The 14,065-nt window shown below is 39.1% G+C and overlaps 1 gene segment (V, D, J or C); it reads right to left on the bottom strand.

Moving 5' to 3' along the window:
• Positions 1 to 1,171: 1,171 nt before the first annotated feature.
• On the bottom strand, positions 1,172 to 13,109 carry LOC310992293 (Ig kappa-b4 chain C region-like). The segment is given in 4 exons: positions 13,076 to 13,109; positions 10,400 to 10,524; positions 2,578 to 2,683; positions 1,172 to 1,660 (listed from the first exon to the last, which is right to left on the bottom strand).
• Between the last annotated feature and the right edge of the window lie 956 nt (positions 13,110 to 14,065).

The raw sequence follows: 14,065 nt of genomic DNA, 5'->3' as shown, positions 1-14,065 counted from the left end.
TCTTCCATCTATTCTCCATCTTCAACAAATCATCCTCTTCTGTTTGGATCTTGATCTTTCTCCAAGATGGATTTGTCTCAATAACTCTTCTCCTCTTTTTCATGCTTTACAGGTTCATCAGGACAAATCACCGTGACTCAGACTCCTGGATCTCAGTCTGTTGTTCCAGGTCAGACTGTCTCTATCAGATGTCAAACCAGTTCATCTGTTAGTAACGTCCTCAGCTGGTACCTTCAGAAACCTGGAGAAGCTCCTAAACTCCTGATTTATAGAGCTACAAACCGTCAGTCTGGAGTTTCAGATCGTTTTAGTGGAAGTGGATCTGGGTCTGACTTCACTCTGAGCATCAGTAGAGTTCAGGCTGAAGACTCAGGAGTTTACTACTGTCAGCAGGGTGGTTACACACCGTTCACACAGTGAAAAAGCGTCGTACAAAAACCTCCCTCAGCTGCAGAGGAACTGATCTGACTCAACAGCTGCACTGAAACTACAACAACACAAGTTGAACTCAAACATAGTTAATAATGATCCACTCTGAACATTTGAAAATCACATATTCAACTAAACACTATTTACTGTTAATACACTGATTCAAATCAAGTTTGAACCAATCTGCTCAACATCAACAAAAAGCTCAGATGAAGTTTGATGACATGAACACTGAAAGAAAGAAGATTGATTTTCCTGTCAACATGGACTCATTTGTTGATGAAATTCATTCTGACATTTGATTGGCCTACAATGAAATATCATATAGAAATGAATATATTTACATATAAAATGAGCTATTATTTGACTCTTAGACATTTGAGTCATGCTGTGTTTTGTGTTTCACACAACAAGGAATGTTTCAGACACTTTTTGATTTCTTTCATTTGTTCTAATAGTTTCTGCATCTTTGTGGATCAGCTCATCAGCTCATCAACATGTGTCAATATTTAGGATTGAGAAAACTCTGCAGCAACAATAGAGGAGACACATGAAGGCATAGTATTGATACTGATCAATCAATCAATAATGACAAGTTGTGAGTTTATACACACCACAGGACAAACTTACAGTATATATGGACATATATTTGACATCATCTCAGACTTTCTCTGTCAACTCATCACACAGGAATAATAAGTCGTCATGGAAACGTTGAATGAAAACACATGAAAACAAGTGATGTGATGATGATATTTTTATTGTGTGTAAAGACAGAAACAACATTGAAACAGTGAGAGAAGCTGCTAAATCTTGTTAGTGAAACATGTGAAATGAGAGAGAGAGAGCAGCAGAGGAAAAGCAGCAGCAGAGTCCCAGTGATCAGCTCAGGACTGGGAACACTGGTCTCTCCTCAGTGTCTCTGAGAGCCCAGTCTGGGAGCCCTGGGTGGCCTCACAGGTCACAGAGCCCAGCTTCCTCCACTGGTCTGCAGGGAGCCTCAGGGTGCTGCTCCAGCTGTAGAGGCCGTCCTTCCCCAGCACCCCGGGGCTCCTGCTCTCCTCCCAGCTGCTGCTGCTGCTGCTGCTGCTGCTGCTGCCGTCCACCTTCCAGACCAGACTCCAGTCTGAGGGGAAGCCCTTGTTGGCCAGGCACATGAGCGTGGCCTTCCCCTGCTGCTGCAGCTCCTCACTGGAGGGGGGCAGCACCGTCAGGGTGGGGGCCACATCACCTAGGAGACACACACACCACATCAAGAAAGTTTTGGTTCAGTTTTTCACTTCCCTCTCTCAGCAGAGTAACCATAGCAACCGACAGGCATCACTGCTGAACCATGGCAACAGACAGGTTTCAGTACTAAAGATAAAAAGGTCAAAGTTCCTCTCATGTCTTCATGTTTCATCTGGATTTTTACACTTCAAATATCTATGAACAAATGTCAGAAATGTCAGATTGAAATAGTTTTACAGCGTCTGAAATATTATTGATGTAAAACACTAAAGACTGAGATGGAATCTGTTGACTTTGTTGATTCAAGGACATTATGAGCCACAAACAAGTGAGCAGCACATTTCAACATCACACATCTCTGAATCCAAAAGAAGCAGCTTCATGTGTTCAACAGGAGAAATGAAGAATCAAACAGAGAGTTGAAAGTCATCTGGATCAGCCCAGTGGAAATTGACATCTCCTCCAAATGTTCACACACACAAATCACAAGCTGAAGTGATGAGACAATATTGAAGAGTTGATGAGAAACTTCCTTCCAACATCCAGTCTGGTTCCTCCAGCAAAAGTCCAGCACAGTGATACAAAGTGACTGAGTGCTGCTCCAAAAAGCTCTCAGTGTAGAGAGACACGGCTCGGACTCTGTCTGACTCAACTCCAACTACAAGTCCTCAACTTTCTGTCCTCCAAACATCTGATGACATGATTTCTATTCTGGACCAAACACTGACAATGTTCTCATTCATCATTTACGCTTTAAAGACTCAACTCTAGTTTCTGATGTGGCCACAACATTTCAGGGAAAAACATCAAGTCAATGAAGACGTCAAATCACACATTTTAGTTTCTAGATCCAAATCAAAGTGTGACAGACTAAATATTCTTAGTCACATAATAAAATACATCAAAAATTCAACTTACTTCCAACATCCAGTCTGGTTCCTCCACCGAACGTGTACCACAGTGATACAAAGTGACTGAGCCGTCGTACAAAAACCTCTGACTGTAGAGACACGGCTCTCTGACTCTGACAACAACACACTCTACTTAACACTTCCTCTTTTTTAATAACTTTATATCTGACAATTAATCATATTTTTCTAAATAATAAATATTCTTATATATTTATATTTTTCAGTGGATTTCAAATTAAAGTTGATCTTTCTAGCATCAAATATAAACAGACACAAGGAGGTTTTACAATCAATCAACCTACGTCGCATCAAATTTAGTTTCTTGTCATATCAGTCCTACTGTTGAGCCAGTACATTTTGAATGTCTTTTCATCGATATAATTTTTCAGGAAAACAAACGGTTAACAATTGGTAATATTTACAGGCCTCCCTCTGCTCCTGCTGATTCTACCATGTGCATTTTATCTACCATTAATTCTCTTGGGAGCCATAATGAATTAATTATTCTGGGTGACTTCAACAGTAACTGGCTTCATCGCTCCTCTCATAAGGACAGAAACTTATTTGATAGTGTACATCTCACACAACTTATTAATGAACCCACTAGAGTTGACCTTAGATCCTCATCTCTGCTTGACTGGATCCTTGTCTCTAATCCTGACAGAATAGCTAAGTCTGGAGTCATGTCTGATTGTTTAAGTGACCATTCTATTATATTCTGTGTCTGGAAAATAAAAGTTCCACGCTCTCCTCCTAAATTTATTACATTCAGACAATGTAAACATATTAATGAAGATAATTTCATCCATGATTTGACTACTATTAATTGGGATAGATTTAAGTTAATTCCTTATGTTGAGGAAGCATGGAATTTCTTTTACTCCGAAATAAACTCCGTTATTGAGAAACACGCTCCGATGAAGACTGTCAGAGTCAAAGGTATGCACCTTCCTTGGATTAGTTCAGAACTCCTTAATCTTTTTAAGCAGAGGGATAAAGCATGGGCTAAATATCGTGCATCTAAGGACTCTACCGACTGGGACGCTTACAGATCACTTAGGAATGAATGTACAGTCAAAACCAGGAACGCAAAGTCTAATTATTACAAAGAAAGCCTGTCACAAAATGTTCACAATCCAAGACAGTTCTGGAAACGACTGAACCTCGTTCTCAACAGAAATAACAAAAATGTTTTATCCCTGATTAATTTTAATAATGAATCTATCTCTGACCCATCACTTATTCCTCATGCTTTTAATCATCATTTTTCTTCCATCTGTAATTCCTTTCACTTTGATTCCTATTGGACTGCCAGCCCCTCATTTAGTACCTTCTCTGACCATTCATTTTCCTTTAAAAAGATCTTGCCCAATGATGTTTTTCTTGCTTTACGTCAATTGAGAGATAACACTAGTGCTGGTCCTGATGGCCTTGAAGCTAAATTTATCAAACTTGCCGCACATGTCCTGATGTATCCCCTTGCTGACCTGTTTAATTTGTCTCTGTCCACCTGTTCAATCCCCTCGATCTGGAAATGTGCCAAGGTTACTCCCGTTTTTAAAGGAGGTGATCCATCTGATGTAAATAATTATCGCCCTATCTCTATTATTTGCACAATCGCAAAAACTTTTGAAAAACTTATTTTTAACCAGCTGTCTCAGTACTTAAACTCAAATAATATTCTATCACCTTTTCAGTCAGGATTCAGACAAAAATTTTCCACTACCACAGCCTTGTTGAAATTTACAAATGATGTGTTCACCTCCTTTGATAAGGGTAATCTTACTGGTGCAATTTTCATTGATTTATCTAAGGCATTTGATCTGGTTGACCACTATTTGCTACTTGACAAACTCTTTGCAATTGGTCTTGATCAAAATGCTCTTCTCTGGTTTAATGCTTATCTCCATAATCGTCGTCAATGTGTTGTTTTTCAATGTCATCAGTCTGACTTTTTAACTATTGATAAGGGTGTTCCACAAGGCTCCATACTGGGTCCGCTTCTTTTTTCTGTATTTATTAATGATCTGCCTAAAATTTGCTCCAACTGTCATACCCACTTATATGCCGATGACACTGTTATATACACCTCTAAATCAGATATAGCACAGATCCAGAACTCTCTACAGTCCGATTTCGATATGGTTCAATACTGGCTCTGCAAGAACAAACTTGTACTGAACAAAAAGAAGTCATGCAGTATGATTTTTAGTACACGTCATCTCCAATCCCAGTCAGTTGATTTTCATATTTATTTTTCTGATGGATCCCCTGTTGACAAAGTTGACACATTTATATCTTGGACTTTGGATTGATCCTGAACTCTCATTTAAACCTCACATTGATTACATTGTTAAAAAAGCATATGGTTGTCTCGCTTCACTTTACCGTTCAATCAACTGTTTCACATTTCATGTCAGAAAAAGGTTAATCACACAATTGATACTACCACTTGTTGATTATGTTGATGTTGTTTATCAAAACACCTCTGACACTCACCTTAAATCTCTGACTATATTATTTAATTCCTTATGTAGATTTGTTTTGAGATGTCCTTTTAGAACACATCATTGTCTCATGTTTGATTCTCTGAACTGGCTTCAACCCAAATTAAGAAGGCAATCTCATTGGTTCTATTTTCTTTTCAAATGTATTTATTTTAATTGTCCTCCTTATTTAAAAGAACTTATGATTCCATACAACTCGCCATATCCACTTAGACATACTAACTTCCCTTATTTCTTTGTTCCTAGATTCTCTAAAGAGGTTGGTAAAAGGTCATTCCAATATAAAGCCCCATTTGATTGGAATAATCTCCCTCCTTCTTTGCGTTCTATTACCTCTTTTCATTGTTTCAGGAGGTCACTATATCTATATCTTAAAACAAACTGCTCATGTTTTTAGTTAATTACTTAATTGATTCTTCCATTGTTATTCTTTCTCTCTCCATTTTTGTTATTTCGTTATTCCTACTATGTTATTTAATATTTCTATTCTGTTAAATTTATGGGGGTAGGCGGTGGTAGGTGGGAGTGTGTGAGCAAGATGTCTGTATTCGTTGTGTTGTATTGTCATGTAATGTATGTCTACAATGTAATGTAGTGTATTGTTGATGTTGTGTGTTCTATGTATATGATTGTTCAGGGACCCCCTTGAAAATGAGATGCTACATCTCAAGGGGCTATCCTTTAATAAATTCAAATTCAAATTCATTTCCTCTGGCAGATTTGTTTAATCTATCTTTGACCACTTGTGAAACTCCCTGATCTTGGAAATGCGCCAGAGTAACCCCGTTACATAAAGGTGGCGACCATCAGGATATTAATAACTATAGACCCATCTCAATTATCAACAGTATCGCCAAAGTATTTGAAAAACTTATTTTTAATCAATTATCAAATTATCTTAATGATTATAACATCCTATCCCCACACCAATCTGGCTTTCGACCCAACTTCTCGACGACCACTGCTCTCACAAAATTCTCCAATGACATATCCTCTTTTGACAATAATTTGCCCACTGGTGCTATATTCATTGATTTATCAAAAGCGTTCGACATGGTTGATCACTATCTCCATTTAGATAAGTTGTATGCTATTGGTCTTTCAACAGAATCAGTTTTATTTTTTAATTCCTTTCTTCACAATAGAAGCCAGTGCGTGTCTTTTCAGAACACCCAGTCAGACTATAAGTTAATATCAAAAGGTGTGCCCCAAGGTTCATCTTTGGGTCCTCTTTTATTTTCTATTTTTGTCAATGATCTCCCACAAATCTGCTCTGACTGTCAAATTCATCTTTATGCTGACGATACTGTAATTTACTCCTTCAAACTCGATACTTCACAAATTCAGCACTCCTTGCAATATAATTTTAATTTAGTTCAGAAATGGTTCTCATCCAACAAACTTCTTTTGAACAAGAAAAAATCACATAGTATGCTTTTCAGTACCAGATCTGATTTATTATCCAAAGACTGGTCCTTATTTTTTCTTGATGGAGCCCCACTAGAAAAGGTAGATCAATTTAAATGCTTGGGCCTCCTGCTTGATTCTCAGTTATCCTTTAAACCACACATTGATTTAATTACAAAGAAAATTTACTGTCGTCTGAAATTACTGTATCGGTCCATTGATTCTTTTACAGTACAGGTTCGTAAAAGAATCGTATCACAATTATTATTTCCTATTCTTGATTATGCAGACATCATTTATCAGAACACTACAGAATCTAATCTCCGTCCTCTCACTGTGCTGTATAACAGCCTCTGTAGATTCGTCCTGAGATGTCCCTACAGAACTCATCATTGCACTCTTTATGAATCTTTGAACTGGTTAACCCCAAAAGCCAGAAGAGTTCTTCATTGGTTATTATTTATTTTTAAATGCATTCACTTTAATTTTCCTTTATATTTAAAACAATTTATGATTCCTTATAGTACACAATACAGTCTTAGACATACAGATCATCTCTTTTTCCGTATTCCCAGAATATCTAAAGAATCTGGTCGCCGTTCGTTTCAGTTTAAAGCTCCGTCTGACTGGAACAGTCTCCCATGCCAGCTTAGGTCTTCCACTTCTCTATTTAGCTTCAAAACATCACTTCTAATTCATTTGCAAACTCCCTGTTCTTGTTTCTGATGATGTTTACCATTCATTTTATTTATTATTATTATTACCATTATTTCCTATTACTTATCTTTCCTCTCTCTCGTGCAAACTGTAAAATTTTTCTTTTTTGTGTGTGTGATTCTCTTATCTGATTATTTTTTATTATAATATTATTATTATTTTATTTATTTCTTTATTTTTCCCATTTGTAAGCTTAGATATCACAAATTGACTATTATTCTGATATCTGGCCGTTTGTGGATTAGCTGGGGTTAGGAGAGCCGTGTGTGTGTGTGTGTGTGTGTGTGTGTGTGTGTGTGTGTGTGTGTGTGTGTGTGTGTGTGTGTGTGTGTGTGTGTGTGTGTGTGTGTGTGTGTGTGTGTGTGTGTGTGTGTGTGTGTGTGTGTGTGTGTGTGTGTGTGTGTGTGTGTGTGTGTGTGTGTGTGTGTGTGTGTGTGTCCTGTAATGTGTTTCAATGTATTTGTTTTTCTTTTATTTCTTTACTTGACATTGTATCATTGTATCTTTTTGTGGAAGGACCCCCTCGAAAATGAGATGATTCATCTCAAGGGGCTATCCTGTATAAATAAATTCAAATTCAAATTTTAAAATCCTCATATGACACAACATCTAAAGTTCTGATCAGTCTCCATGAGGATGGTTGAATGAGTGAGTTGTTCCAGCAGTGAGGAGGACACAGCATGATGTGTTGAGGACAGCTCCAGTTGACTGACTCTGTGTGTTTGCATATGTGTCCTTCCTCTCTGCTCCCAGCCGTTAAGAGGCCAGTGTTGATCAGTGTGTGTCCAGGCCTTTCACAGCCACTGACACCACAGCAGCACAATGATGATGTCTGGGACTCTACTGCTGGCCACCCTGGGGCTCCTTGTTCAGGGTGAGACTCTCTGCTGAAAACTTTGCTTCAGGATGGAACCAGCTTCACCACAATCATCTTCTGCTATGATGGAGAAACACTCCAACCAGCAGCATTCACCTTCTTCCATCTATTCTCCATCTTCAACAAATCATCCTCTTCTGTTTGGATCTTGATCTTTCTCCAAGATGGATTTGTCTCAATAACTCTTCTCCTCTTTTTCATGCTTTACAGGTTCATCAGGAGAAGTCGCTGTGACTCAGACTCCTGGATCTCAGTCTGTTGTTCCAGGTCAGACTGTCTCTATCAGATGTCAAACCAGTTCATCTGTTAGTAACGTCCTCAGCTGGTACCTTCAGAAACCTGGAGAAGCTCCTAAACTCCTCATTTATCATGCTACAAGCCGTCAGTCTGGAGTTTTAGTGGAAGTGGATCTACTTACTCTGACTACACTCTGAGCATCAGTAGAGTTCAGGCTGAAGACTCAGGAGTTTACTACTGTCAGCCAGAGGTGGCAAGTAACGAAGTACAAAATAATACTTCGTTACTGTACTTAAGTAGATTTTTCAGGTATCTGTACTTTACTTGAGTATTTATTTTTCTGACGACTTTTTACTTTTACTCCCTACATTTATACGCAAAAATATGTACTTTCTACTCCTTACATTGTAAAAACAGGCTCGTTACTTTTTTTTTTTGACACGACGTAAAAGCACCGGTAAAAGACGAACTAGAGAGGGACAGAGGGAGAAGAAGAGGGACGGAGGAGGGAGGGGGGGCGGTAGAGAGAGAACCGGGTTACCAACTTGTACTGTAGCAGCGACATGGAGGCAGCAGCATGGAGGAAGGAAGCTTTGGCTTAAAAATTCTTCTTCTTATTATTATTATTATTTAGTGAGAGTCTGTGGCGGCCCAAACGTTGGGAAACACCGCCTCTGGTCAGTTCAATCTTGATTATTCTGTCTGAACTTTTTTTGTTTAACAAAATTATCAAATGATGTAGGTTTCATTAACGGCAAAAAATCATTTTTACTTTTTACTTTTACTTTGAAAGTACATTTCAGAGCCTGTACTTTCTTACTTTTACTTGAGTAAAGGAGTTGAATCAGTACTTCTACTTTTACCAGAGTATTTTTTTATACATGTATCTGTACTTCTACTTAAGTACAGAATATGAGTACTTTTGCCACCTCTGCTGTCAGCAGGGTATCACACCGTTCACACAGTGAAAAAGCGTCGTACAAAAACCTCCCTCAGCTGCAGAGGAACTGATCTGACTCAACAGCTGCACTGAAACTACAACAACACAAGTTGAACTCAAACATAGTTAATAATGATCCACTCTGAACATTTGAAAATCACATATTTAACTAAACACTATTTACTGTTAATACACTGATTCAAATCCAGTTTGAACCAATCTGCTCAACATCAACAAAAAGCTCAGATGAAGTTTGATGACATGAACACTGAAAGAAAGAAGATTGATTTTCCTGTCAACATGGACTCATTTGTTGATGAAATTCATTCTGACATTTGATTGGCCTACAATTAAATATCATATAGAAATGAATATATTTACATATAAAATGAGCTATTATTTGACTCTTAGACATTTGAGTCATGCTGTGTTTTGTATTTCACACAACAAGGAATGTTTCAGACACTTTTTGATTTCTTTCATTTGTTCTAATAGTTTCTGCATCTTTGTGGATCAGCTCATCAGCTCATCAACATGTGTCAATATTTAGGATTGAGAAAACTCTGCAGCAACAATAGAGGAGACACATGAAGGCATAGTATTGATACTGATCAATCAATCAATCAATAATGACAAGTTGTGAGTTTATACACACCACAGGACAAACTTACAGTATATATGGACATATATTTGACATCATCTCAGACTTTCTCTGTCAACTCATCACACAGGAATAATAAGTCGTCGTGGAAACGTTGAATGAAAACACATGAAAACAAGTGATGTGATGATGATATTTTTATTGTGTGTAAAGACAGAAACAACATTGAAACAGTGAGAGAAGCTGCTAAATCTTGTTAGTGAAACATGTGAAATGAGAGAGAGAGAGCAGCAGAGGAAAAGCAGCAGCAGAGTCCCAGTGATCAGCTCAGGACTGGGAACACTGGTCTCTCCTCAGTGTCTCTGAGAGCCCAGTCTGGGAGCCCTGGGTGGCCTCACAGGTCACAGAGCCCAGCTTCCTCCACTGGTCTGCAGGGAGCCTCAGGGTGCTGCTCCAGCTGTAGAGGCCGTCCTTCCCCAGCACCCCGGGGCTCCTGCTCTCCTCCCAGCTGCTGCTGCTGCTGCTGCTGCTGCTGCCGTCCACCTTCCAGACCAGACTCCAGTCTGAGGGGAAGCCCTTGTTGGCCAGGCACATGAGCGTGGCCTTCCCCTGCTGCTGCAGCTCCTCACTGGAGGGGGGCAGCACCGTCAGGGTGGGGGCCACATCACCTAGGAGACACACACACCACATCAACAAAGTTTTGGTTCAGTTTTTCACTTCCCTCTCTCAGCACAGTAACCATAGCAACCGACAGGCATCACTGCTGAACCATGGCAACAGACAGGTTTCAGTACTAAAGATAAAAAGGTCAAAGTTCCTCTCATGTCTTCATGTTTCATCTGGATTTTTACACTTCAAATATCTATGAACAAATGTCAGAAATGTCAGATTGAAATAGTTTTACAGCGTCTGAAATATTATTGATGTAAAACACTAAAGACTGAGATGGAATCTGTTGACTTTGTTGATTCAAGGACATTATGAGCCACAAACAAGTGAGCAGCACATTTCAACATCACACATCTCTGAATCCAAAAGAAGCAGCTTCATGTGTTCAACAGGAGAAATGAAGAATCAAACAGAGAGTTGAAAGTCATCTGGATCAGCCCAGTGGAAATTGACATCTCCTCCAAATGTTCACACACACAAATCACAAGCTGAAGTGATGAGACAATATTGAAGAGTTGATGAGAAACTTCCTTCCAACATCCAGTCTGGTTCCTCCAGCAAAAGTCCAGCACAGTGATACAAAGTGACTGAGTGCTGCTCCAAAAAGCTCTCAGTGTAGAGAGACACGGCTCGGACTCTGTCTGACTCAACTCCAACTACAAGTCCTCAACTTTCTGTCCTCCAAACATCTGATGACATGATTTCTATTCTGGACCAAACACTGACAATGTTCTCATTCATCATTTACGCTTTAAAGACTCAACTCTAGTTTCTGATGTGGCCACAACATTTCAGGGAAAAAGATCAAGTCAATGAAGACGTCAAATCACACATTTTAGTTTCTAGATCCAAATCAAAGTGTGACAGACTAAATATTCTTAGTCACATAATAAAATACATGAAAAATTCTACTTACTTCCAACATCCAGTCTGGTTCCTCCACCGAACGTGTACCACAGTGATACAAAGTGACTGAGCCGTCGTACAAAAACCTCTGACTGTAGAGACACGGCTCTCTGACTCTGACAACAACACACTCTACTTAACACTTCCTCTTTTTAATAACTTTATATCTGACAATTAATCATATTTTTCTAAATAATAATTATGTTTAAATATTTATATTTTTCAGTTGATTTCAAATTAAAGTTGATCTTTCTAGCATCAAATACAAACAGACAAAAGGAGGTTTTACAATCAATTTAATTGCAGATTTTAATTCAAGTCCATATAAATTGAAATATTTCCAATCAATACACTGATCAGCTGATTGATCCATTGATAACCATGATGATGAGACTGATCCCAGTCCCTGTTGGAGTCAGTCAGAGCATTTCCATAGAGAGCCACTTTGCATCAGCAGCACCATGCTCCAGTGCTCTGGGAGAGTTTATAGTCCTGAGAGTTGAAGACTGGATGACTGACAGCTGTCCTTCATGACAACACAAGACACAGAAATCCTCCTCATCAAAAACATGACTTTGGTCTCCGTCCTCATCTGGACTCTCCTCTGCTGCTGCTTCACAGGTAAAGTCCAGAGAATCCAACTCCTCTATCAACATCTGTCCCTCTGAAATGAAGCCCACAAAACCAGGACTCTGTTTGATGTTTCTGTCTCTGTGTCCTCAGAGTCCAGAGGTCAGGTCACAGTGACTCAGTCTGGAGCAGTGAGCTCTGCTGTCGGAGCCTCAGCCACCATCAACTGTAGAACCAGTCCTGCTGTATTTAAATCTGGTAATACCCATGTCTTAGCCTGGTACCAGCAGAAAGAAGGAGAAACTCCTAAACTGCTCATTTACTATGCAACTTCTAGACAATCAGGGATTCCAGGTCGTTTTACAGGCAGTGGATCTGGGACTGACTTCACTCTGAGCATCAGTGGAGTCCAGGCTGAAGATGCAGCAGTTTACTACTGTCAGAGTTATCACTATATCAACAGTCAGCGTGTGTTCACACAGTGAAAAAGCGTCGTACAAAAACCTCCCTCAGTCAAAGTGAACAGAAACTGAACTGATGCTGCAGCTGGAAGATACTGCAGAGACTGATACAGTTCACTGAGGACACACACACACACACACACACACACACACACACACACACACACACACACACACACACACACACACACACACACACACACACACACACACACACACAGCAGTGATCATAATGATGATGAGAAAAGAAAATGCATTAATCACCAAAATGTCATGTTGATGGAAGGATTCAGACTGGAACAAAGTTTTTGACTACAAAGAGTGCTGCTCTAGGTGAGCTACATGTTAGTCTCATCCCATCAACATGATGTGTTCAGACCTGTCCTCGGTCGCATCTTCACGCATTTCATTTGTTACCGTGTATTTGAGTGTTCTGAGTATAAAAACAATATTCTAAAATATTTTACAACACATTTATATATGTACTGTCTGTGTTAATACTTGAATAATGGAATAAGTATCATACTGTGGAGCTTTCTACATTATTATCGTTGATTATCATTGATATCGTTACACCCCTGTTAGTTACTGTCAGCCATAGTCTGATCCTTACCTCTCCTCAGATACAGATACTTGAGATCATTCATCCCATTAGCTGCCAAATATTTGAATCAGCTGTAGCTGACGATTTGGTGTAACTTGTAGGTAATACCTTTTATGATGTATTTTGGTATTTCTCGTATTGCTATGTATTACAGTAATTATATGATGTATTTCTATTTATTTATTATTATTTTATGTGTGTTACCTGATGTGTCTATTGAGCCAACTGCTGCTGTACACCGAATTGCCCCTTGGGGATATTAAAGCTCATCAATCAATCAATCAATCAATCAATCAATCAATCAATCAATCAATCAATCAATCAATCAATCAATCAATCAATCAATCAATCAATCAATCAATCAATCAATAACCTAAACCATAACCTCTTTGTTATTCTCTTTCAACACCTAGGCCACTGAAATTCAAGGAAAACATGAATGCAATTAAAATGTGGGTTGTAAGTTGTAATATTCTTCATTGTTGTTACAACTAACCAGACTCTACCTTACCTTCCAGCTAACAAGTAAAACATTAGCACTGATAACCTGCATGGCAGATACCTACATAGAAGAAAGTAGAGGTTCCACATAATGTGGTAACTTTAATGTCATTTATTGGTTCAAAGCTTGGCAACGTGTTTCACCACACAGGCTTCATCAAGCTCATCACAGTCGGTCCATATCAGCTGGTTTTTATAGGCGTTGTCAAGTCAGTTCCAACAGCTTTTAAATATCCCTGTGTGCTTGGCCACCTAATATGTGCTTACACACTATAAGCAAATGTACATTCCACATGGCAAAACGTCACCAAAGTGTGTGTGTAGCCAAGAGCACTCAGCCAAGTGTGGAGAACTAAGACAGGTCCAGAGTGTCTCCATCAGGTTTCCTCCTGATCTTCTTCAGTCCTCCTCCCACCTGAAAGAGATGAACGTTTCCTCACACGAAGAGAAGAGTTCCAGTGAAGGAACCCATTGAGACAAGAAGAAGGTATCTAAAGT

Source organism: Trachurus trachurus (genome assembly GCF_905171665.1).
Source record: "Trachurus trachurus genome assembly, chromosome: 10".
NCBI classification, from domain to species: Eukaryota; Metazoa; Chordata; class Actinopteri; order Carangiformes; family Carangidae; genus Trachurus; species Trachurus trachurus.
This window is presented reverse-complemented; position numbering and strand designations above follow the sequence as displayed.